This window comes from Cydia splendana, chromosome Z (assembly GCF_910591565.1).
Source record: "Cydia splendana chromosome Z, ilCydSple1.2, whole genome shotgun sequence".
NCBI lineage: Eukaryota > Metazoa > Arthropoda > Insecta > Lepidoptera > Tortricidae > Cydia > Cydia splendana.
The window spans coordinates 44,864,012-44,889,280 of record NC_085987.1 but is presented as its reverse complement, the minus strand read 5'-3'; the positions used below and the strand labels follow the sequence as shown (position 1 = coordinate 44,889,280).

The 25,269-nt window shown below is 37.8% G+C and overlaps 1 protein-coding gene across 1 annotated transcript in view; it reads left to right on the top strand.

Moving 5' to 3' along the window:
* The window catches only part of LOC134804032 (titin homolog), a 114,910-nt gene extending 90,960 nt beyond the window's left edge, over nucleotides 1-23,950 (top strand). Inside the window, exon 22 of the mRNA XM_063776901.1 lies at nucleotides 23,940-23,950. The gene's annotated coding sequence lies outside the window, so the exon portion shown is untranslated. The remainder of the gene's footprint in view (nucleotides 1-23,939) is intronic.
* Nucleotides 23,951-25,269: the final 1,319 nt, after the last annotated feature.

Below are 25,269 nucleotides of genomic sequence, written 5' to 3'. Positions count from 1 at the left end.
ACCTACCCGTCCATATTAAAAATGGTTAAGGTAGTACCTATTTACAAGGGCAAAGGACAATATGACGACATCAAAAACTATAGACCTATAAGCATAATCCCGGCTCTTGGAAAACTGTTCGAATATTGTCTTTGTCAACGACTCACATCTTTTCTCGAACGTTTCGATTTAATCAGTGATAAGCAATATGCTTATAGGAAAAATAGATCATGTATAAACGTAATACGCGAAACCATACAAAAAATCATGGTCGCGAAAGAAAAGTCTTCTCATGTAGCCATTTTATTGTGTGATATGACCCGCGCCTTCGACCTATGTAATCATGACGTATTAGCAAAAAAAATCCATCACCTAGGTATCCGTGGCCCAGCCTATCAACTGTTGCTGGGGTTCCTAAAGGACCGTCAACAAGCGGTGACCTTGAACAACGGCCAAGTATCATCTGAACTAGGCGGCATCGACATAGGCGTCCCCCAGGGGTCGTCTTTGGCAAATGTATGCTTTTTGATACAAGTCAACGACCTTCCCTCAATCGTCCAAGGTGACATGTATCTGTTTGCCGACGACGCATGTGACGTCATAACAGCCCATTCTGTGCGGGGATTAGAAGAACTAATCAGTGCCGACATAAGACAGATGCAGAACTGGTTCACCAATAACGGCTTAGTGTTAAATTTATCGAAAACACAACTATTACACATCAATCTCGGAGGCAAACCTCCTAAGCCACTACACATTCGGATCGATGACACAAACATCGAACAAGTACATTACACAAAATTTCTCGGCGTGACCCTCGACTCTTCCCTTAAATGGGACAAGCATATAGATACTTTATGTGGCAAATTGTCAGGTGCGTGTTTCGCTCTTAGTAGGTTAGCCCACGTGTTACCTCAAAAGCAACTGCGTACCAGCTATTTCTCCCTGTTCCACTCAATCATGTGCTACGGCCTGGAACTATGGGGAACAGCAGCAGAATGGCACCGCGTCTTTGTCCTACAGAAACGGGCGGTCAGACTACTATCTATGGCGGCCCCAGGTTCACCAGCAAAACAACTCTTTATAAAAAATAACATACTCACACTACCATCACAATACATATTTAACATCGCCAAACACGTACACACACACAAACACACTTTCAATACTAGCAAGCTCACCCGTACCCGTCTAGGAAGCAAAGAACGCCTGCTTCCCGCCAGCCACCGACTGACTAAGTCCTCCAAAACCATGCACGTACTGGGCCCCAAAGTGTATAACAAATTACCGCAGGACATCACCACGATAAAATCCATCAACTCATTCACGCGCCAACTAAAGAAATGGCTCCTCTCGCATGCCTTTTACAGTCTAAATGACTTTTATAATTTACAATCAAGTTCACATTTTAGATAATATTTTTTTATGAAACAATAGTTATTTGTACAACAAGAGATCAAAGTTTGATATTTCTTCGAGTGCTTATTTTGAGTCCCGTGCAAGCGAAAGATTCTATAATAGATTCACGAGCGTAGCGAGTGAATCTAATTTAGAATCTTGAGCGTAGTAAGGGATTCAAAAGCGCACGAGATCAAATAACTTTGATCTCGTGTAGTACACAAAATTTTTCACCCTAAGCAGTGAGAACATACCTAGAGGGACAGAGATAATAGAACCCAAGTATATCGAACTTGTATTAGACCCCGCATGTTGAAATGACATTTGACTATAAAGGTCACTTGAATGACATTTTGTCTCACTCAGTGAGCAAAATCGCATTTTGCTCACTGAGTGAAACACGCTCAGTGAGCAAAATGCGATTTTGCTCACTGAGTGAGACAAAATGACTTAGTGAGCAAAATCGCATTTTGCTCACTGTTTTTAAGAAGCAAAGTACCCTTGTTCGAGCTGCTGAGGTGAAAATTTAATTAACACTATCATCACAATTGTAATAATATTTGACACACTTATTTAGGTATACCAACCAAAACTGTAATAATAATGTAATTGTATTATTGTAACATAATAACTATAATTGTAACTTAATTTATCTAATTTAATTTCCATTTTTGACGTGTAATATGTAATTATATTATAAATAAATAAGTATGAGTATGAGTATGAGTATAGTAATAAGTGGGTTTTGGTTGTCACTTGACGAAATATGTGACGTCCCACGGTCAAAGGTACCTTATGGCGGGTATGGAGTTATGCATACCCCAGTAATCTACAATAAATAAGCTATCGATAACACAAAAGATCAACCTTCTAGGTTGCGTAGTTACAGAGATATGATTTTTTGAAAATAATGTTGTGAAATGAGCAACTTTACGATAGAGAAGTTTTAAGTTTAGCCGCCTAAAAAACTATGTTCCTGAAGTAAGTTACATAGTTGACTACAAATAATAATACCTTATATATCTGAGATTAAAAAAATATTGCGACTTGTTCTGTAATGCAAATAGAAACTTTTGATATCGACTGATTTATGTGTATACTAACCAATCTCTTGAAAATAAAGTTTTATTTAATTTTCACGATTGATTGCAATGAGCTCTCAAGATTTAAATTTTATCTATTAGAAAACGACACTGACAGACAGTTTAAGCAAAAAACATTACCGATTTAGAGGTGAAAATGTATTTTCTGACTTTTTCATATAAAATCACAAAATTGAATATTTTTACTTTTAATGTGACACACAATCAATTTTTCTGAGCACATATGAAAGAAATTCTGTCATTCAAATGAAATAAATCCTAAAACCGCAACTAAATACTATATTAAACCCCTTATGCCACTTTAAACTTACATAACAATAACAGTATTTGCTCCATACATTTACGAAAAGGTACCTTATGGAAATAAATCTAATAATACATCGCTACAAAATATCAATCATATTACAGTTTATCTTTTATGAATAGAAAATATTAATTTACATTAAACTGCCCCAAATTTAATTAGTTCTTCGTCATAATAATCTTAAAAAAGACCAATAATTTGTATGTAATGAAAAGGTACCTTGTGATTAAGTTACATGATGAGGCATGATGATGATGGAACAGTTAGGATAAACTAATAATATTTTGGGGTTAAGATGGTATAAATCGTCTATTTCCTATCAATAATATATTTCGGTTCCTATTGAAGATAAGCGGCATTGAGGTTCAATGACCTCAGATATTCCATAAGGTAATGCGTCGGATATTGGCATTTTTCAGCACCAACCAATGGCTGATTTACTGCATGCGACCAAACCAAATGAAGATTATTCTAGTTAAGAAAGACTTGATGAGAGTAGCTTTGGTATAATAGCAGGCTACTTGGATTTGTGATGTCGGTCTATGTACGGTTATAATATTTGCGAGGCGCCCCAACCAGAACTGAAATTATCAAATTAGTTTTGCAGAATGCTAATACAGTTCTCTACCAAACTTCTTTTCCCGTATTGACTAGTTTTTTTGGGAATTTTCAATCTTTTTTCCATAAGGTACCTTTTCTACTAAACTCTGAGACGACATTACTAGGCTTATAACTAACTTATAACAAAAATAAAAACAGGTAAACAAACGTTACGCATTAAGGTTTCAGATCACACAATAAAAAAAAATTGAGCATTTTTTCACCTCTTTACAAAACATTTCATATCTCCGAAACTAGAAACCCTCATAAGGTACCTTTTCCCGTGGAACGTCACATATTGTAATCACGTGCAAGATGTTAGACATATAGAATTTTATTTTCAATCAAAGCTTTTAATGACCAATCACAAATTGCGGGAAATTATGTACCTACCTATTGGTGTATTCTTCAAAGCTGCAATAGTTATGGACAAGGGATAATGTCAGTGATACATGTTTTTTGAAGTCATAAATGTACTAAGAGATTCTTCTATTTATATTCCGTCGCCGCACAAATAACAATTTTTCACACAGGAAAAAAGTTGTCAAAAGCTGCTGTGAAGAATCTTTATAGTGGCGCCATCTACATTTACTTGCCGGAGTTAGGGTTTTGTATGTTTATAACAGATAGCGCTTTAAGCGCTTAGTGTTCATCGTAAAATAAGGGACACCCTAGTGTTCATATTAGATTTCACATTCGTTTGTAGAGTGATATTGTAGTGTGTACTGTCAATCATAGATGTCGCTTGTATCTTAAAAGCAAGTATAGGTTCTGTATGGAATGTACTATACAGGGTGATTCACGAGACGTGAGCAGGACTAATCCTGCACACTTAGTAACTGATAATTGATCGATCACCGTCGTATTCAGGTGAATAAACCACACTTTTTCCTATTTTTTTACTTTTTGGTGAGGGCAAATTTAATTCTCTACAATCATGGTCACCCTACAAGACCTAATTAATAAACATAAAACCTCTTTAACCGTAGGCAGCATTTTGATTACGAAGAAAATAAACTGACAAATTTGAGTAAGATAAGAGTTTTCAAAAGTTACCAGACCGTGATGACACTGATGACATTTAATTTGACACAGAATATCGGTAGTTTAGGACTTCCGGTTCGAGCGCCATCTTGATGGCACGCGTCGGGATCAATTGCGTTGTTTTTTGCTCATTAATATTGTTTAAAGTGTAATATCGATAGCCTATTATACAGTAAACTAATGTGGTAGTGTGCAGTGAATGGAGAATTTATCTTGAAGCACGTTTAACCATCATTTTGGAGTCAACGGCCGGTTGTCCACGTGTTTCTTGTAAAGCCCGCTATCGCTTTACAAGAGCTAAATCACCGTACACTGTCTTGTACTAACAGTACAATTTCAATCGTTTTACCCTGCTACTACGACCTTGACACTGGCGAAATAGCCCCAATGGGCTGAAGCCATAATTTTATAAGAATGAATGAATGAATGAATGAATCGGTAGTTTAGTATTCTCATTTTAGGGTGACCATGCATGTTGTAAATAAATTAATAACTTTTTTTTTAACACGACTAGAAAATTAAGGTGAACCTCACTAATACTGATACGAAACAGTTGCTTATAATTTACGTAATGCGCAGTGTTAGTCCTGCTCACGTCTCCTGAATGTATAGAGAGGACAACAGAATCCACCATCAATGGGGTTGGCAACAGTCAAAGGTTTGCATAGATGGCGCCATCATAAGTTCGACCTCTCAAGCAAGGCTCACAACCGGTTTTTTTTAAATCCCAACATAGCCTAATATTTTGAATTACTCTGCCCTTTACGTAGGACTGAATAATGTATAGGTAACAACTTCGTGTTATTAGACTGTCCCATTCCCAAAGAACGTAATAATACCGGTATTTTTTGTATGAAGAAAATACCGGTCCCGAGCCTTGTCTAAGTTCCATTTGGTCTTTCTATCAACGGTTATCCTCTTGACTAGGCCCCCTGGTGAGCCGTAAGCTTATTTGTCACCTTTATAGTATAAACTAGGAAGTCTAGGAACAGGATGGATATAAATAACACAACACAAATGTATTTTTCGACGTTTTTATAACAAGTAGTCCCAATAAAATTTTACAAGTTCCCTTTGTACAAGAATGGAGTAACCTCCGTGACAAACGAAAATTCAGATAATTTGTGGCATAACATTATTTTGGGATAGTGCTTAAACGAAGATTCTAGCGAATGGGATATATAGATGTACTGCATAATTATTTTCCATCGTATTTTCACGGAAACGTACGAACGTGTCTTGCTATGTCAGTCAGTCTCGGTACAAAAACGGCTGAGGTTGACTGGAGTAGCATGACAAATACGAACGTCTCCGAGAAAATACGATGGAAAACAATTTTGCACTACATCTGTACAATATGTGTCCAAAGTGCGTTCCCGCGGGCGCACCGGATCGGACTCCGGACACAAGCATATACTCTAAGTGCTCTGAGTCGCTACCCACCATTGTTGGAAGAGCTACTTACAATATCTAGGGTATTTATGCCAGAGCGGCTCCTACTGAAGGAAGGAGGCCTAGCACAAGGAATCTCGTACATCGACCCGCCTGTTGCTATCTCTATTGCACGCGCATAATTATACGCTTTCCCGCTCGCGCAGTGTCATTGACCGCCAGCAACATGGGCGCCAGCAATATAATTACGTGCGTGCGATAGAGGGTCTATGTACTAAATTCCTCGTGCTAAGCGTCCTCTCTTTTAAAAAGTGACAGTTACAGTGACAGTGACAGCCATTGCCCGGTTTTTCGGGGGCAAAACGTACCAATGCTAGTGATTCATTCAATAGCGACTAATCGATATCGATAGCAAAGAATTTCTAAATCATAATAACAAATAACAAATCATAGATCAAATGTGACCCACCCGTGAAGTAAACAATATTAAAGTGTTAGTTCCTTTATTATTAGCTATTTGCAAGCCTCTTTGATTTATTTTCTTTCTTTCTGCAAATAATTAAAGTTAAATCTAGAGTCAGTCCATGAAAAGACTGCAGCGGATTTGATAGCCCACGCAGTGCAAGTGTTATTTTAAACGTCAACCTTCTATGAAATTATGACGTATAAATGACACTTGCACTGCGTTGGCTATCAAATTCGCTGCAGACTTTTCTTGGTCTACCTATAATAATAATTCAGTACATTTTATTGTAAAAGCTATTATAATATCAAAAAATTACATACTTTATCGATATGGACTATATAGTAATTTTCATTTGTGCTCGCACTTTAAATGTCAAACCAATTTGCACCCGTCAAACCGGGGTATAGCTGACAACAGTGACAACTCTAGGGCCGTACAATGACAATCCTTTATCGACAAAGCTCAAGAAAACTAAACAACGTATCAGGATGACAGATGCGACGACAGGTCACATCATTCGATTGGCGCTATAAATGGTTGTCACTTGACTATGGCAGAATTGTCGCTGTCACCTAAGTCACCTTGTCGAATAGGGTATGCCAGTCGCACTGGCCTTAATCTAAAATCCATTATAGACTTGCACCAATGCCAGAACTTAGGTCTGTTAGACTTGTCTAGACTAGTGAGTTTAAACCTGTAATATCCAATTGTAATTTACATGTTTTTAACAAGCACGACGAATGGAGTTCATTCATAAAGTGGTACAGTTTTGCAGCTAGATGTACATTTTGTTTTAACCACCACCGGTAAGGCCCGTTCAGACGGGATGATCAAATTGACAATATTGTTCAGATAAAAAATTGGCTTCAATCTCATATAGCGTCTTCGAGCAACACGGAAGGGAGGCGGCATTCGCACTATTTCCCCTCTGCCGAGGTACAAGATTAGCGCGTCAATCTAATCTAGCGCGGGTAATAAAACTAGTTGCACTTGGATTTTTCACTAGACCGAGTCCAGACGCGCGCGTGAACACTGCTGCACAAAAATGCCTGTTTGCTCGGTTTTTTGTTATAAAAAGAGGTCGGGGACATCAAATTTACAAAAAGAAAGTGTTACATTTCACATGTAATATTTTTTTTTACATATCATACGTTTAATTACATTCAAACACAATTATTATATTTTAGTCTCATGTAATTGTTGGATTTATCGATTTTGCTCGCTCAGTACAAATTGCGGATCGGTCGAGCGACAAATCCGACTTCTCATCTCTCAGAATACAATAACATACTTCAACGAAAATGTGTTAGTGTGCGTGTTGTGACACTTGTCACTCGTCCGTACACAAAAAGAGATCGAGGTTTGCAAGATTTGTCTTTGACGTGTGTCATTTTCTATGTATTTGTGTCGTCATTACAGATTGGATTTTGTATGTAAGTGTGTGAGAAGTGCGACTGTGTGCACCTTTCCCCCCGCGAAAAATGGCAGAAAGATTTGTACGGTGAGATATCGCTTGGGCCCCTCCCTTCCGATGTGTCGGAAGCCGGTGTTGCTCGAAGTATAGCGTCCTATACCTACACAATTTCGTAATGATTCGGCGAGCCAATGTCCTTCAATTTTTTTTCGTTAATCGATTAAATTGACAATTTAATCAGATTGGGCGAAAAATTGCCTTCGTCGCCGTCAGCGGCGCTTATGCTCAGTGCGTACGCTCATGACACAAATCTAACAGATCTAAAGTCCAGTGCAGAACGTTTCAGTCATTCCGCCATGCCCTTTTGGCTGGCGCTTCGGTCATACCTTAAATCCACCTTAAATCTAACATCTTAACATTGAGCGCTTGTATTTAGAATATACAGTATAGCACGAATCACTTGATACTACTCCTGCTGCTAAAGATATTATATTACTAATGGTGAATACCTGAACACGGAAAATAAGCACTGAAAAAAGAAAAATGTTATATCAAGCGACAAAAATGGTAAGTGATTATTTATTTGTGACGTTATCTATGAATTGTCGATGGCGCTTACGCCATTATTAACGATGCTCCGATATACCACGTAAATACAATGCCTTGCGACGCTGTGCGGCGTAAGCGCCATCGACAATAAGGTCCCTTTTCATAGATAATGCTCCATTTTAGTTCAGGCTTGGAGCCTGTCAAATTAGACGTTATTTGTATTATGATTTTCAATGACCGCCAACACGATTTAATGTCTAACCCCCTTATTCATAAAACTTTACGAGCCTGATTTAGTTAAATTATGTTTTATCCCTTTCATACAAATACATAAGTCAAAATGGCAGATAAAGACAAACGATTATTAGCTTATTGAGGTTTGTAATGCGTTTATGAATAAGGGGTTAATCGTTAGGAATAATTATTTTTAAATTTGTGGCAATATTTTAATGATTTAATAGGCCAGAGCACACTGGCTGCGTATACGTACACGCGCACTTGCGCGTGAGCTAAAATGTTGGAGCCGTGCACACACACGTGACGCAAGCGGTGTGCCTCCTCTCATAAGGATCTATATTTTACAACGCGCACATACACGTGCACTTCTACGCACACGCATCCGATGTGCACAGTCCTCTCATATCCATAGTGAAATCATTTTCCGGTATAATAGTATGTACAAATACTTTGCACCGCGGTGGCGCGGGGTGACCCATTCCAATAGGCAAGTACTTTGCACCGCGGTGGCGAGGGGTGACCCATTCCAATAGGCAAATACTTTGCACCGCGATGGCGCGGGGTGACCCAATCCAATAGGCAAGCACTTTGCACCGCGGTGGCGCGGGGTGACCCATTCCAATAGTCAAGTAATTTTTATATTGTTATAGTCGGACACAGCTAACTCTGCACGGCATTTAGCAAAGACAAAGCATGGCAATGTCATCACGAATATCAAATTTCTATAAAAATAAGACGTTGATTGACCAGTGATCGTTAATTTTTCAGCAATTTTGGTGCAGCATTGTTGGTTAAAAGCATCTGTATGCGCTACTCTAGGTGGAATAGATAATTAGGGTTAATAACAGTAATATTAACCTTAACCAATCCTCTCCCTAGAAAAAAAATTAAGAAAATCCTTTATTTTTACTATGCTGTACCAAAATTGCTGGAAAATGAACGACCACTCACTGGTAATGGCCCACACTTTGTTCTATTGCAGGGTCCATCATATGTAATTATGTTCGCAATAAATGCATTGTCTTGTCTTGTCTTGTCGGTGCATAGTTAGCTAAGACGGACCCTATTACATTCTGGTTTTTATTATAATTTATATAAATTTGACTATAGCCGCTGTTTTTCGTTGATAAAGAGGTAGATGTAGTAAATGTAGTCATCTTGGCCGGATAATGTGTGATTAGATCGGATAAGTTGGATTTACCGTTTTGCGGAATTTGGTTGTAAAAGCCAGTCTTTTTTTTAATATTACGTCCATTCTGGCTTTAGATCAGCGGAGCACGAAAATAATCTATGAAAAAGATCGTGCTAAAAATATTTTAGCAACTGCCAAACAGACACACGGCGCGATTTGGGAAATGGACTCGAGATTCACTGGATATTAAATAGAAAAGATATGTGACGTTCCACTGCAAAAGGTACTTTATGGCGGCTGGCTCTTACGCTATTATTAACGCTGCTCCAATATTCAGCCGGGGCAATGGTACCTTTTGCCGTGGAACGTCACATATCTTTAATATTTCATATCTAGTGAATCTCTAAATCATTTCCCGAATCGCGCCGACATTTTATAGTATTAGGGTAACACGTCTTTTCTCATTTTTCAAAACAAGAATTTGAATAATATTATCTAACATTTGCAAAGATGTTTCCGATAGACAATGGGTATCATTTTGTACTCTTCACTTGTGTTTATATACAAAGCGTTGTTTGAAGATAATTTGACGTATTTCTAAAGACAGATTTGTTAAGTTCGGAAAGTACCTACTATTCAAATTTTCTAACCTTACGCTACTTAATAATAATCGTTGCGTAGTATTTAAAACCACAGTAAAACTATTATAAGTACTAAGTATAGCAAATCCAAATATATTAAGGGGCGTAGATAGTTGAAAAACGTTTTGGAAGAGTATCTACAGTTTAGTCAAAGGAGAGGAGGGCACGTAAGGCTACTCGCAAGAGTCAGTGTGGAACTGCGGAGCCGGATTTTGATTCTGCGGCGGTAGCACGGTGGCACTTTTATCGCATATCACCATGCCTGTCACGTTCTAACAAGTACCTATGTAAGTGCGAAAGTGACGGGCATAGTGACAGGGGATAAAAATGGAACCATGCTGCGCCCGGTGGTCTACGCAACGCCGACACAAATAAAAGTTCTTTCTATCGGCTTTTGCCGATTCCGCGTCGCGTCGATATATCTGGGGAGACCCTTAGGCGCTTATCGCGCTTGCATGTTTACGGCAGACGATGTGGTGGAATATGTTCGCAAGAAGATTCGTTACGAGCTGAGGGTGTTCCAGCTGCGATTGCGCCATTACGTGCACTTAAGCTCGTTAGAGGTGCGCGTGCCGCGGCCGCTGCTGGGAACCATCGCGAGCGCGGGCTTCTGTCCGAAGGGTGTGGTATCGGCGGATAGGTACATAGGAATCTGCCGAATCCTACACCGGAACAGGTAATGTAGCAAGAAACTGTTCATCATCATCATAACTTAAGAGCATTGCTCTTGTCGGTGGAGTAAGAAACTGTTGTGTTGCCAAAATGATTTTTAGTTTTTAAGATTATATTTATTGCAGGTATAGATGTATGTTAGTCTATGGGCCATTGTGGCCTGACATAATTGTATTTTTTTGTAATTCCTAAAATTTAGTTCCAGTAAACTACAGATACTGAGCCAAACCGTCAATATATAGTCAGTTCAATTATTAATTCTATTACATTGTGTTAAAGTCCACATTTCGTTCAAAAGGAGTTCACACTCGTTGGTTTGCGACTTATTTATTAAAAATGCTAGAAAAATGTGCCAAAAGACACTTCAAGTACACAGCCAGTTCATGGTGTCTTTTATTAATTAGCTATCTACGCTCCTTGTGTGGTAAAAGCCTTATAATGTAAGAATCCAGCCAGGCCCCAATTTCACCACAGTGACAGGTGCGACAATTGTAAAATCACTGTTGCTGACGTCACAGGCATCCATGGGCTACGGTTACCACTTACCATCGGGCGGGCCGTATTCCTGTTTGCCACCATCATTGTATTATTTAAAAAAACTTTATTATATCGGAAAAAAACAGATATTTCTTTTGCGAAGTTTCTGACAATTGTCAAGATTTAGAAGAATTGTAGGTAATTCTTGACAGGTAATGAGGTATATGTCGGAATTTCGTGACAATTTTAGTGTTTCTTGTGACAATTGTCATAAACTTAGCAAGAGAAATATCTGTTTATTTCCGATATAATAAAGTTTTTTTTAATAAAACAATGATGGTGGCAAACAGGAATACGGCCCGCCCGATGCTAAGCGGTAACCGTAGCCCATGGATGCCTGTGACGTCAGCAACAGTGATGTTTTACAATTGTCGCACCTGTCACCGTGGTGAAATTGGAGCCAGGTGTGAAATCTATGACAGAAGTTTTACATTTGGAGTTTCGGTAGGTAATATTATTTTCACCACACCAGCTCGGAAAGGCTTACTTTGCACTTCAAAAACTGATAGCAAAGTTGCATTTTATTCACATGTGAGGCAAAGTAATCAAATGCAAATTTTTAATTGTTTTCTTATGTTTGCTGGTAGAATTGACTTTTAAATGATGATTTTGGATGATAAATATTTAATAACATTCATTTGGATTTGATTTTGTTTGATATTTTACATTTAATATTTGCTTCGGGTTAGTGTGGTGAAAATTTTTGTGTTTCACTCGGGGGCAAATTATGTTTAACCCTCGTGCTTTGAAGCCCTCGCAACGCTCAAGATTCCATTTTTCGATCCGCTCGCTACGCTCGTGGTTCAATTTTGGAATCTTTCGCTTGCTCGGGTATCAATATTAGCACGAGCGGTTAAACAACAACTTTGCCCCCTTGTAAAACAAATAACTATTTTTTCGGTTTCAAATCTTGTCCATTGCGTAGTCCGTCCTACTGCTACCCGTAGGTACCCCTAAGCCTCTACCATCAGTTTTAACATTGACATAACGCTCACGTCTACGTAATTTACTTTCTGTACATCTCGCTTGCACTGTTGCTCGCATATGCGAGTACGAGCGAGATGCATAGAAAGTAAATTACGTAGACGTGAGCGTATATGTCAATGTCAAAACTGATGGTAGACGTACTAGTGTAAATTTCATTCGATAGCGTGACGTTAAGTCACAGAATAAATAATACTGCCGTACAGAAAGGAAACTTCCTACAAAACCGAAGTTTGACAGCGGTTCAGGGTCGAATCTTGCTATCCCCTTCTAATATATGGCACTATCCCTTTCGGCTATTTAGGGTTGTCAAAATTCAAGTGATTATCTTATCTGTGGTCGTGCACGCAAAAGGAAGTCAAGTGGTGCCAACCCTAATAATTGCTCGTAGCAATGCTGAGCCGAGCGGAGCCGAATTTGGCCGATCTCAGGAGTTTCGCACCCATGGCAGCTTAGCACGGTCGCGTTTTTATCCCTTGTCACCATGCCTGTCACGTTCTAACAAGTATGTAAGTGCGAAAGGGACGCGCATAGTGATAGTCGATAAAAATGGAACCGTGCTGAGCCCGCTGGTTAAGTCTCATTTTGTATGGGATTTAAAGTTGCGCCCGTGACGTCCGGCACGCTATCGAATGAAATTGACACTAGGGGTTCCGGCGTCAGTACAGTCAGCAGCAATAGTTGGTAAGCGGGCGAGGTGTTCAAAATTACCTTGACGCGCTCTTAGGGCCAGTTGCACCAACCACATTTGACAGACTGATCAACGTCAGCCGGCGCGCCCCGGCGCTTTACTATGAAACTTTCCATACATAAAAATTTTGCGAACTCTTTAACGATACGAACAGTTTGGTGCAACCGACCCTTATTCTCTTAACAATAAAGTCGCGTCAAGATCATTTTGAACACCTGGCCCGCTTAGCAACTTCTGCTGCTGACTGTACACCCCACCACTGAGTGATAATTGTTCCTGTTAGGTACATAGTGGCAAATTCGAACGTACACTTTGACATCAAAATCATGTCATTCAATTATCATTCACGTAGGTACGCATTTCGTTCGTAGGTACTTTAGCGCGAGCGAGACACACGGGGCGAATGAGACCAGCTAAATATCATTTTGATGTCAAAACGTTTGAATTGGCCTAATTGTCTATTGCTTTTGCAAAATTACTTGGCATTGGCAAAATGGCTTTGACTGACATGAGTTTACTAGCCAAAACTTTGTACAAATCAAAAGGTGACACTAACAACTTGTTATCGAATAGTGACTACAGAATAACGTGGCAGTGAGTAAGCGTAGTCAGAATTGTCATTGTCACCTGCACGGCTACCACAAGATGGCATTTGACATTTGCGTATATAAGCGACAGCATGAGCTCGATCGCATTCCCTCTTAAGAGCGTTTCCACATTGTCCGATCCGATATCGGATGTAGGATCCTACACCCCCGTAGTCAGGCCGCGGGGGCGCGCCCGGGCGCCGTCTTTAGCGGTCACGCACACTAGGTACAATAAACATTATGCCTACACATACGCACACAAACAAATATTATCGGTCCGACAGCTGACGGGGGGCTCCGACATGGCAGAATTTATCGGAAGCGCCTTTCCGATATCGGATGTCGGAATGCGCCTATGAACAGCTGCAGGAGAGTGTCATTGGCATTAAGTCCAGCTTTTATGTGTTGTTTATCGTTTTTTAGTAATAATGCTTTGTTAAATATATAAATAAATACAGAGAAACACATATTTACATTTTACTTCCTTCTGACATCCGATATCGATCGGACAATGTAAAAACGCTCGTAGGCCAATCTTAACCGGCTTGGCTGTTTTTTGTAGAAGCCTACAACACAAGTTATGCGTTTATAGGTATAGGCAAATACAGTGGTTTTAACTTTTTTGACGAATTCGTACCTACATTTTTTGTTACTACGCAACGATTTCCAAATTGAACCTAACTCCATTATAATACGATTGAAAATCAAACGTTCGCAACAATGATGGGCAACAAGACATTATATAGTACATTATAGACTATACTAAGCCCTCCGACCAATACAATTTTAAAGCTGTACATTTCTTTTTTCCGCGATTTCTTCTACATCTGCAATATAATAATAGTATAATAATAAACCATCAATAGCATTTACTATTATAAATATCCATTTATTCACTTGGACGTCGCGGTAAATTAAAATCTGATTTCGATTTCGGTTTCCGCATTTACACATTCAAATAAAACAATTTAAACTGGTTAAATTGTTTTATTTAAATTAAAATATGTTATGTTATGTATCATAAAAAATTATATTTCTAAAGCTTTAAACTTAGCTTAAGGTATCAAATAAAAGTATGTATGTATAATCAGAACAAATTTTGCATGTAACAAAATAAGGTAAACGACTCATTCGTCACTCAAAAGTCTTGACGGTTGAATCACTGTTTTCCTTTTGACTTATCAATAAGAGTGCCAGTAATTAAACCGTTTACCCCAATCTTTAATTAAAATATTTGTATGCAAAATCAATCAGTAGATAATAAGTGCATTTTGTTTTAGAAAAAGAAGTTCTACTTCTTTTCACAATCACACATTATGAGCAAATACTTTTGGATGTACCCCATTTTGACACTTTTCCATTAGTACCAAGGCTTCCATTTATACCTATAAAGGTTTTGATATATTTAGTTTTTCGTGTTCGGAAGCCCAAGCCCTCATCCTTCACATAAACGAAAAAACGCCGACTACATATAATGCGTAACAATGCATACCTAACGCGTGTTCACACGCTGGTTGTAATGTATGGAATTATAAGACGAATGTCATATTATACACTTTACGATACGAGCATGCGACATAAGCGCTGTGACCTATGACAAGTCATATAATTTCTTACATAAGTACTCAATAAACGAGACACTTCTGTTGTGTATAAGTACCTACTTAGCCGCTAAAATACAATATTTGTCTTAATCTTAGAAAAAACAACCGACAGTCGTAGGCAACAAAAATCAACCAATGATCTCATATTTATGAATATTATACTTATCTTAATATTTAAATCATATTTTACAAATTATTATTAGTAATATACATTTGTTATCATCTTAATATTAACTCCGCTACGCCCAATTCTCTCCCACAGCTCTAAAATTGCATTGCTCGCGTCACGCTAAAATAAACTTTATTTACACACCCGAAGGTCCATTACAAATCTAGTTTAGAACTTATCGATTGAGATTTGCCACCAACTTAAACTTAATATTGTCCGTAGGTTAGAGCGAGAACGCGGGCGCACGACTTCCTGATTTTTTTGTCTCACTCAGTCTCCTCTCATGTATTCTTTAGACATAAACTTGCCTTCGTCCCATCTATTATTTGTACTAGTAACGCCATCCAAAAATAAAAGAAATAACTAAATTTTTATCGACTTTTTCTATATTCTGAAATCATGGATGCGAACAAAAACATCTCCCGTAAATATCTATAGGTACCTGTTTTGTAAGATACTTTAAGATTTTTTAAGACTTAATATGCAAGAGCATTGTTTTACAAAAATTTTCCCGGGGCAAATTGAACATGACGGTTACATAGGTACTAGTTCATATTGACCCTGTATTCTTCTAACCCCACCCGAACGTTTTAGAATGCTGATGTTTGAACGTACCTACTATAATTGGGTTTTTTTTTTAGCATTAGAAAAAAGGTAAACAATCTTGATGTGTCTTTTATAGTTGAGTGTGCTCAGAGCATAAAAAGGTCAACCACGACGTTGCAGGAACAAGAGATTTCCTTTGGCAGGATTAGTCCTTAGGACCCAAGGATGGATTTAAGAAGTGGAGCCACCCAGATTTTTGATGCAGGTGGGGGGTGGGGGGGTTTTTAAGCGTCTGCATCGTCTGAGGATAATAATTCTTTAAGTTTAGGTTCTAAGTCAAACTTAGTATCATTTTCAACTAAATCAAAGATGTAGACATCGATTTCATCCAAATCGGTTCAGCGTTTATTGATTTTCCATACAATCCTACACCTTACCTTTCATTTTTAAGGGATTTTTTGGAATAAAAACTATCCTATGTTCTTCCCCGGGACTCAAACTATCTCTATACCTACCAAATTTTATCTAAATCGGTTCAGCGGTTATTGAATCCCCATACAAATTTCCACCTCCCTTTTTACACCCTTTAGGGATTATTTTTGACATTAAAAGTATCCTATGTTCTTCCCTGGGACTCAAACCATCTCTATACCAAATTTCAACTAAATTGGTTCAGCAGTTTAAAGCGTGAAGAGGAATAAAAAAAAAGTATTGTTTTCATATTTTATGTGTTTTTACTTCGGAATGGTGCCGGAATGATATCATAAATGAATTCGGCGTCCCCGATTTATACGAAAACGATACCAAACTTGGCCTAGTAACTAAAATGATATAGATATCAAGATAAAGTTGAGAGCCCCCCTCCCCCTAAAAATTTACATCAAAAATCTCGGTGGCTCCACTTCTTAAATCCATCCTTGGGTCTTAAGGACCAATCCTGCCAAAGGAAATCTTTTGTTCATGCAACGCCGTCGTTTAGGGCTTCCACCCTCGACTATTAATTGGTAAACACGTTTTAAAAATAAGTCACGGCAAATATGTAATAATTATGAATATAATACGATCATTTATATTCTTCTGCTTCCATAAGTAATAGTTACTGATTTTTAAATTAAATTAAAAGACTTGTCAAGATGCGCTTACCTTCTTTCTATTTCATGCTAAAAAAACGAACTTTATCGCCCCTTTTTAAATTCATTACAACATTTAATTCTTTCAAAAACAAGCACCGGCACCCAAGCCCCGCCCCGCGTTCAAGCACTAAACTAATTAAAAATATAACTACAATTACATAAAAAAACGTAATATTGAACTAAACTCTCAATACTTGTAAGTACATTAACATTAAAAATATTATTACTCATTTTAGAATATTGTTTTTATAAGACTAGGCAGTATCGCATTGCCTAAGCCTCGAGATATTATTTGAAATCACGGTGCTCCCCTAAATCTAGTTTGTTAGATATTACCGTAAGAATAATCAGTAATACGCACGGAAACGACATTAACGCCATCAAGCTAATATTTAATAATTCTCGCAGCATTAGGGTTATTAAGACGGTGCGAGAACTCGCATAAGAGTTTCTTTACATTGAGGTATTTAATCGGCCGGCTGAATCGGATGTAACCTCAATACAGTAGGACGTCCGCAATGTAGGTAACTATAAGCACGGCGTTATAGTTACCATTTAGATGAGCCCTTAATGTTAATTAACTTCTTTCTTTCATAAGGTCAAATGGGCGAAGAGCAAGATACTTTACTGTGCCCGGGGAAAAATAGACAGTTGCAATTAACATGTGTTCTTTCACTAAAGGGGCCTGTTTGTTTACACATTTAATAGTTTTTGGTGCGTGTTCTTTCAATTGCTACTAAATGCAAGTAACAAATATTATGCTCGCACTTAACACTAATCAATGTAGCAGATCCTAATGCGATATTGTCATTCCAGAACTTCGGGCAAAAATCGGATGAATCTAGAAAGATTGACAATTGACAATTTCTCAATATTGACAGTTTGTACACAAAAGAAACCACTTTCTCCTTTGTCAATGGCGCTAAACACGCAAACTGGGCCTCCCGGGAAATATGAAAATCGAAATATCATTATCTACCCCTCTATCGTTCGAATGTGCAAATAGTGATAGAGAAACAGATAAAGAAATTTCGTTTTCGTGTTTCGCGGTAGGCCCTCAGTATCGGTTAGTTATTGACAATTGACAAAGTGGACCTCGTGAAAGATGTCGCTGTTTTAATATTGCGTAAACTCGTGGATAAATTAATGTCGCTTCTGCGCGGTATTCTTAGGTTATTTATTTCATTATAGCATTTAGGTTGTGTGTGAGGCTGCCCTTAACATACTTTGGTGTGAGATGACTTTGGCTATAAGTGCTGTAATAATGGGAATCTAAATCATAAGGGAGTGACAGTCAATCGCTAGGTGACGTATTCCCTACCATCGCCTACCAAGCGAAGCGAGTAAAGATGTAGTGCATAATTATTTTCCTTCGTATTTTCACGGAAACGCACGAACGTGTCTTGGTATTTCAGTCACTCTCGGTATAGTTGTTCGATTTGAAACTGGCCTGAACAGCTAATCCTTTGTCTATTGTCAAGTAAAACCCCACGTGCCATTACCTGAAAAAAAAACGGTCGTATAATTCTAATTGGCACCTGAGCGCGGGCTAGTCCAACGCCCAAAAAACCAGTGTAAGTGCGCTCTCAACGCGCCTTTGTTACGCATATCGATGACACATTTTAGACTGGTTCTGTAGCGTTCTACTCGCCGGCACTCAGTAACCCTAGAGAGACCACACACAGCCCCGAAAATTATTTTCCATTTGTTCATTTTGAATCTTATTGCAATTTCCATAGGAGTTGTAATTCAATAACCAGTTAAAGTGACTGAACCATTTTCATGCAGGTGGTAGCCCGAGCGGTTTTACTTAACAATAGGCAAATTATTAGCCGTTCGGGGCCAGCTACAAATCGAACGACATACAAAAAGTACTGAGGCTGACAGAATTAGCATGACAAATGACAAATACGAACGTTTCCGAGAAAATACGAAAGAAAACAATTGTGCACTACATCTGTAACATTGTGGCTTTTATATCTTGAAAGAAATGAGCTATCACTTGTTAGAAACTTTCCTGGAGGCCTAGAGAAAACTTATTATTGAATAGTATGATTTTACTGTCACAGTTTTAAGTAACGGCCTAGCAGTCGTTGAATTTTGTATACATATATTAAACAAAGAAAAAAGCCAATAACTTAAAATTTACAATCGATATAACTATAAAGGGTCGCCTGGCTAAAATGGGCCTGGGCAGGGCATATGTGCCGACTTCACGACGAGCGGTGGAGCAAGTGCGTTTTGGAGTGGAGACCCCGGCTAGGCAGAAGAAGTGTAGGCAGACCACCCGCCCGTTGGTCCGATGACATAAAGGAGACTGCAGGACCAGTCTAAGGAGACTAACAACCGCTCAAAATGGAGAGAGCTTGGAGAGGCGTATGCCCAACGATGGGCGAACACACGCTGAAGAAGAAGAAGAAGAAGAGGAAGAGATGACTATAAAAATAATTTCATCATTGATTCATATGATTTTCAGACTAATATTTTACTCTTACCCGACTAAGTGATTTGTGTTGTTCACTAAGGAATCAAGATTAAAAAGAACAATACATTTTTATTACGATATCTTTTTCACAAACTAAATTTTTAGTATTTGTGGTACGTACAGTAAAATGGGGTGAGTAGGTGCAAAACTGACAACATTTTATTTTTACATATGCAAACTGAATGGTGTATATAATAAGTGTTCCGGACGTTTGTATTTTAGTTTTTATTTTATTTTGGGTAGTTCCATTTCATAACTTTGACGATAAACAGGAAATCCCACCTTACGCCGTAGTCCCTCGTTTTTGGGGTGAGTTGGGTTTTCATACAAAGGTGATTTTGGAAGACTGTTGGATCGATTTTTTTTTATTATGAGTATTACTATAGCTCCATTTTAAATTGGAATACATAATTTTTGTAGCAGTAGCCTTAAAATCCCATCTCACCCCCCTTTCATCCCTTCTCTCCCCATTATTATAACCCAACTCTCCCCGCGAACCCTACTCACCCCATTTTACGGTAGTGCATAATTATTTTCCATTGAATTTTCACGGAACGGACGATGGAGAACAATTATACACTACATCTGCATAAGTGTCCATAAGTTAACTCATGCGACTTAAATTTAAATTTAAACGTACGCTAGCGATCGACTGCCTATAGCAAACTTATTTGGGTAAAGATTCAGGGTTCGTCACATACAACCATTACTCTAAGGACTTACATTTTATCTGTCATTCATAACATGCGAAGCTACGGCGGCGTACGACTCATTGTATAAATGTATAACTACTTTTTTACAAATTTTCAACGAGAGACAAAGAAAATAAAAAATTAGTTGGAAATCAAGCAATCTTTTTGTACTGATTAGTGGTAATTTTTATAACAGTTTAACCTTTTACCTGGCTAAGGAATATATATTTCCCACGTACGGCACTTCAAACATGTGTTCTATTTTCGATAAGTAAAACTATTCGATTGTCATTTTCGAACTGTCAGCCTGGTAAAGGGTTAATTTAACTGAGAGACTCTTTTCCAATTTCCAGGACCTCCATCTTTTTCTTACTGCAAACGGTAATTTGCAAAAAACTTTTACTGTCAACTTTTACCGGTATATTTCTGATCATCCTCAAACACCGAGAACGAAAGAGATCAAACCATACCGAGTCGTACGTTCGCCGCGAAAACACACACATACCTAAAGCCGTAACAGAACACGATGTTGTGTTGGGCAAAAGCCGATTTTGTGCCGAATTGTGCGACAAAAATTGTCTTTGCGCTTTTATACTAGCCAACGAGGACTTAGTACAGAACCCTCACGGGATCAGGGCACGCTCCTTCGTTGAACTGTCTATTCTAATGGTAACTACGCCTGGAAGAAGGGATTTCGTCTGTGTACTGGAGTCGACTCCAAAAAACTTATAAACCTTAAAACTATTGCTTCCAGCGAGGGCTCAGGTTATCTTATTGTTATATCATATCGATTCATATGTATAGTGGTATATGCACAGCCTAAGCATCACTTCTCGTACGACGACCACTCGCTGGTGAGTCGGTGTGATAAATTTATCAACATATCCATCGATACGTTTAGTCTCAAACACAAAGAGCAAACGTTACGACAACTCCGCAAGTTGGGTAAAGACTAGGCGCGTTTTTAGACCAAATGGCTTTCGCGCTGTTTGATATAGGTCGCTTAGGTATAAGTAAAAGCTGTTTTTCTTTTCGGCATGTTTCTTAACACGCAAATCACCCACAGAAAGTAATCATCAATTAGAATATGTATGAATATAAAACAATTACAAAATATACTTTCCGTGATTCAGACTTTTTGGTTCAACTTGAAAATGCCAGCAGTGAATATAGTTTACTTATACCTCCTTATAAAAAAATAATGAGAAAAGAAAACAGTCAGAATAGGTTAGGGCCACTTTCGCGTACCAGGGTTAGCCAACTAACTTTGAGTTAACCGTTTATACAGTACATTTTAACCTTGTAGAAAAAGTTAAATCCTAGTTAGTTAGCTAACCCCAGAACTCGCAAGTGGCCCTTAGTGTCATTACCCAAGCTTACACATAGTAGACAAACTTGTCACGCCTGACGATGCTCTCGCAGTAACATTATGTTCGCAGTTACAATGTTACTGTAACATTATGTTCGCGGTAACATTATGTTCGCAGTTGACCAACAAAGATATTTGTCGTTCGGTTTTTACAGCCGGCAAATAGAGTCATATTATTTTAACCCTTTACTACGCTAAGGGAGACATATTTCCCACATACAGCACTTCAAACATGTGTTCTATTTTCAATGAGTAAGACTGACATTTGAGAGTCATATCTGAACTGTTGGTCTGGTAAAGGGTTAAGTAGCAATTTTTTTAAGTAGGTACCTAATTAGAACTCGAAACAATGTTTTATAACTAGTTTCTGGCAGAACAGTTACTTGAGTTAGCCTTTTTTATAAATCCCTTAAATCTATAAGTTGTGAAATTACAAAACTTATACAACTAAATATCATAACAAATATCTTTGTCAGCCTTACAATGTTTAACTTCCCGACGAATAAACCTATTCGAGATTAACCCAGCCCCAAACGCCGCAAACCCTTCGCAAAACGAACCTTATTAATACGACTTTAGGTCCATATTCCAATAAGTGTGGCTTTGGGACCTTTGATACTGGTTCTTACATGTTACAAATTAAATCGGTTTCTATTTCATATTGTCGAGTGTACCAACTTATTCTAGTGCCGTGCTTGTCCCCCACACGTATTTTACGGTTTTGTGAAGGAGACAGATTACGGAAACGGGCTATCCACGGTGACCCACTGCGATTCCGGATTGTATTTTTTTGTTGTTCAACCCGGACGACGTGTACGGGGCGTACAAGGTCTTTATTGCTATAGGTACAGTCCTGATTAAAAACAGTAAGATATTTAGACGTGCGCGCCGAAATTTAGCGTCGTCGGCGTCTACTCCAAAAATTGCCGCTCGTGCAGTGCAACAGAAGCATACGACGCGCCGCAATCGGCGCTGCAAAATAGGTATAGTCGGCGCTCACGTCTACTAGCGATTCTTATATATGTATAAATTTAAATATTTGTAGAAGTCAGCGACCTCCGTGGGCCTAGCCCTTGCATACGCCCCCTGTACAGAACATGCGTATATATCTCGATCGGCTCAGACCACATATCAGTAAAGTCACCTGTAATATGAATTGTGACAATAAATCATTAGTTTTTCAAATATGTTCAGGCGTTTTTAAGACACTGTACTCACAATTCCTTCAAATAATATGATTACTTTCTAAGAAAATATTAAAATGTGTCAATAAATGATATAAAAATGCGATTATGGCTATGATAGTATGATTATTTGACTCACATTACAGGTGATATGAATGGACCAGCTCCGATATGGGTCCCACAATTGTATGCGTACGGCGCTACGCCGATTTGGCGGCGACACCGACCAAAGTCTTATTTTGAATTGAGCAGTGTTCAGATGCGTGGACGAACAATTGACTACAACCCTGTGGTAATACTTAACCCCTTACTAATAAATATACCGATGTAGCATCACTCACCTCTATCACCTTTGATAATAGGGTATTATACTGTATTTAAAATAAATTATTTTACACCATGCATAAAATAAAGCACCAGATAATTATTAGAAAAACACAGATAACAGTTATTTTTAAACACAAGTTCTATTTAATAAATCGGATAGAAATATAAAAAGTAGGTGAGTTGACCGTGACGTCACGATGTAATGTTTTATATAAATTCCATAATAGCAAATCGTTTGGACAGTTCTACAAAAGTAACTGATTTGTCTAGTTGGAAAATACCCTATTAGATGTCTAAAGTCAGACAAATTCTATAGTCTGTATCTTTAGGTATTTAAATAAAAAAACAAAATCTACCCTCAAATGGCTTCTTAAGCCATTTGAGGGTAGATGAAAACATTCCATGACCAAATAATGTAGGTTAAAGTCAGGTCGTTCAGTGACAGATCCAGGTGGTTAATTTTGTATTTGGTTATAACTACCCGAAAATGTATAAATTGTTTGTTTACTTTTATTTAAATACCTAAAGATACAGAGTATAGCTTCGGATTTGACAGCAAAGTAGATAATGTACAGATAAATTCTCAGTTTGATCGTAGGAACAAAAATAATAATATTATTTGTGACAGGAAAATATTCATTGATTGTATTAGATGTGAAAAGTATAAGAAAAAATCGTGCCCCGAATTTTTCAGCTAAAGATATCCGGCGCCATTATATTATGTGGTAACTGAATTTTCAAACGTCAACTTATGACAACCCGTGCTACCGTTTGCTGTACGGATCCACAGTATCATTGTATTATATGTAGTGCATAATTATTTTCCATCATATTTTCACGGAAACTTACGGTATACAAATTACTGAGGTTGACTGAAGGAGCATCACAAATACGACGAAGGTTTCCGAGAAAATACGATGGAAAACAATTATGCACTACATCTGCAGATAGGGTAGTGATGCTACAAAAACCCTATTCTCATTCAACGTGACATCGAGTAACATTTTGAGCGAACATTTTTAATTAATAAACTTAAGCTTGTTGATTTCGGTGGCTTTCTACATTTGCAAAGTTGCATATTTCTTATCGTTTCTAGATTATTTCGTTTGATTTGTAGATCTCAGGTTTTCATTTGTCTTTAGTATTTAAGTAATAATAAGTTATTGACTTTATACAAAATAATACACCTTTTGACCTTTAGTCAAAATAAGCTTTATAATTTAATTTGTGATAAGTCTATTATATAAAATATGTACAAGATACGTAGAGTATTTAGTAAACCATTTAATATTTATTTCAATTCCTTGTAATACTCGAGAAATTTTAAAATATGCGTCTTTGCAAATATGAGTGTGTTACAAAGAGTTTGTTCTATGGTGACTAAGAATTAGACCTAGAACATTTACTAGCCAAAACGAGAGATTGACAAAATGAAATATCGACATAGCTGTTATCGATACGTAGATACCTCAAGTACCTCAACTCTACAGAGAATAACTAACATTAAAATATGTACCTACTGCAAAATAGTAGTAGCCTCTCTTCTTTAATATATTAGTAATTTTTAAAGACTTTAGGCTACCTAGTACCTACTATTTACAATAATTTTCGTATTTATAGTCAGGTAGGTACTATGTAAGTAGTGGGGGAAATTTATATGTTGATTTGCATTTGATTTATAGTGTTGTAACATTTCGGCGAGTTTTATTTTTTATCTATTGGTTTGATTACCTATCGATAACAGTTGTGTCGATATTTCATTGTGTCAATCTCTCGTTTTTTTGCTAGAAGGTCTTCTAAGAATACTATAGTTCAGTCAAAAAGCTACTGATATTCAGTCAAAGGTGCCGCAGCTGAAGGAAAATAAACGTGTGTCCGACGAGGGGCGTACTTTAAAAGCTTTATATAAAAAATCTTAACAAAAATCGTAAAACTTACATTAACAATAAAATAATTTATCCTATACTACAAACGAACAGAAATCGGAGCGTAGCGAGTGTAGCTGATATAGTCAATTCCGCTCGCTGACA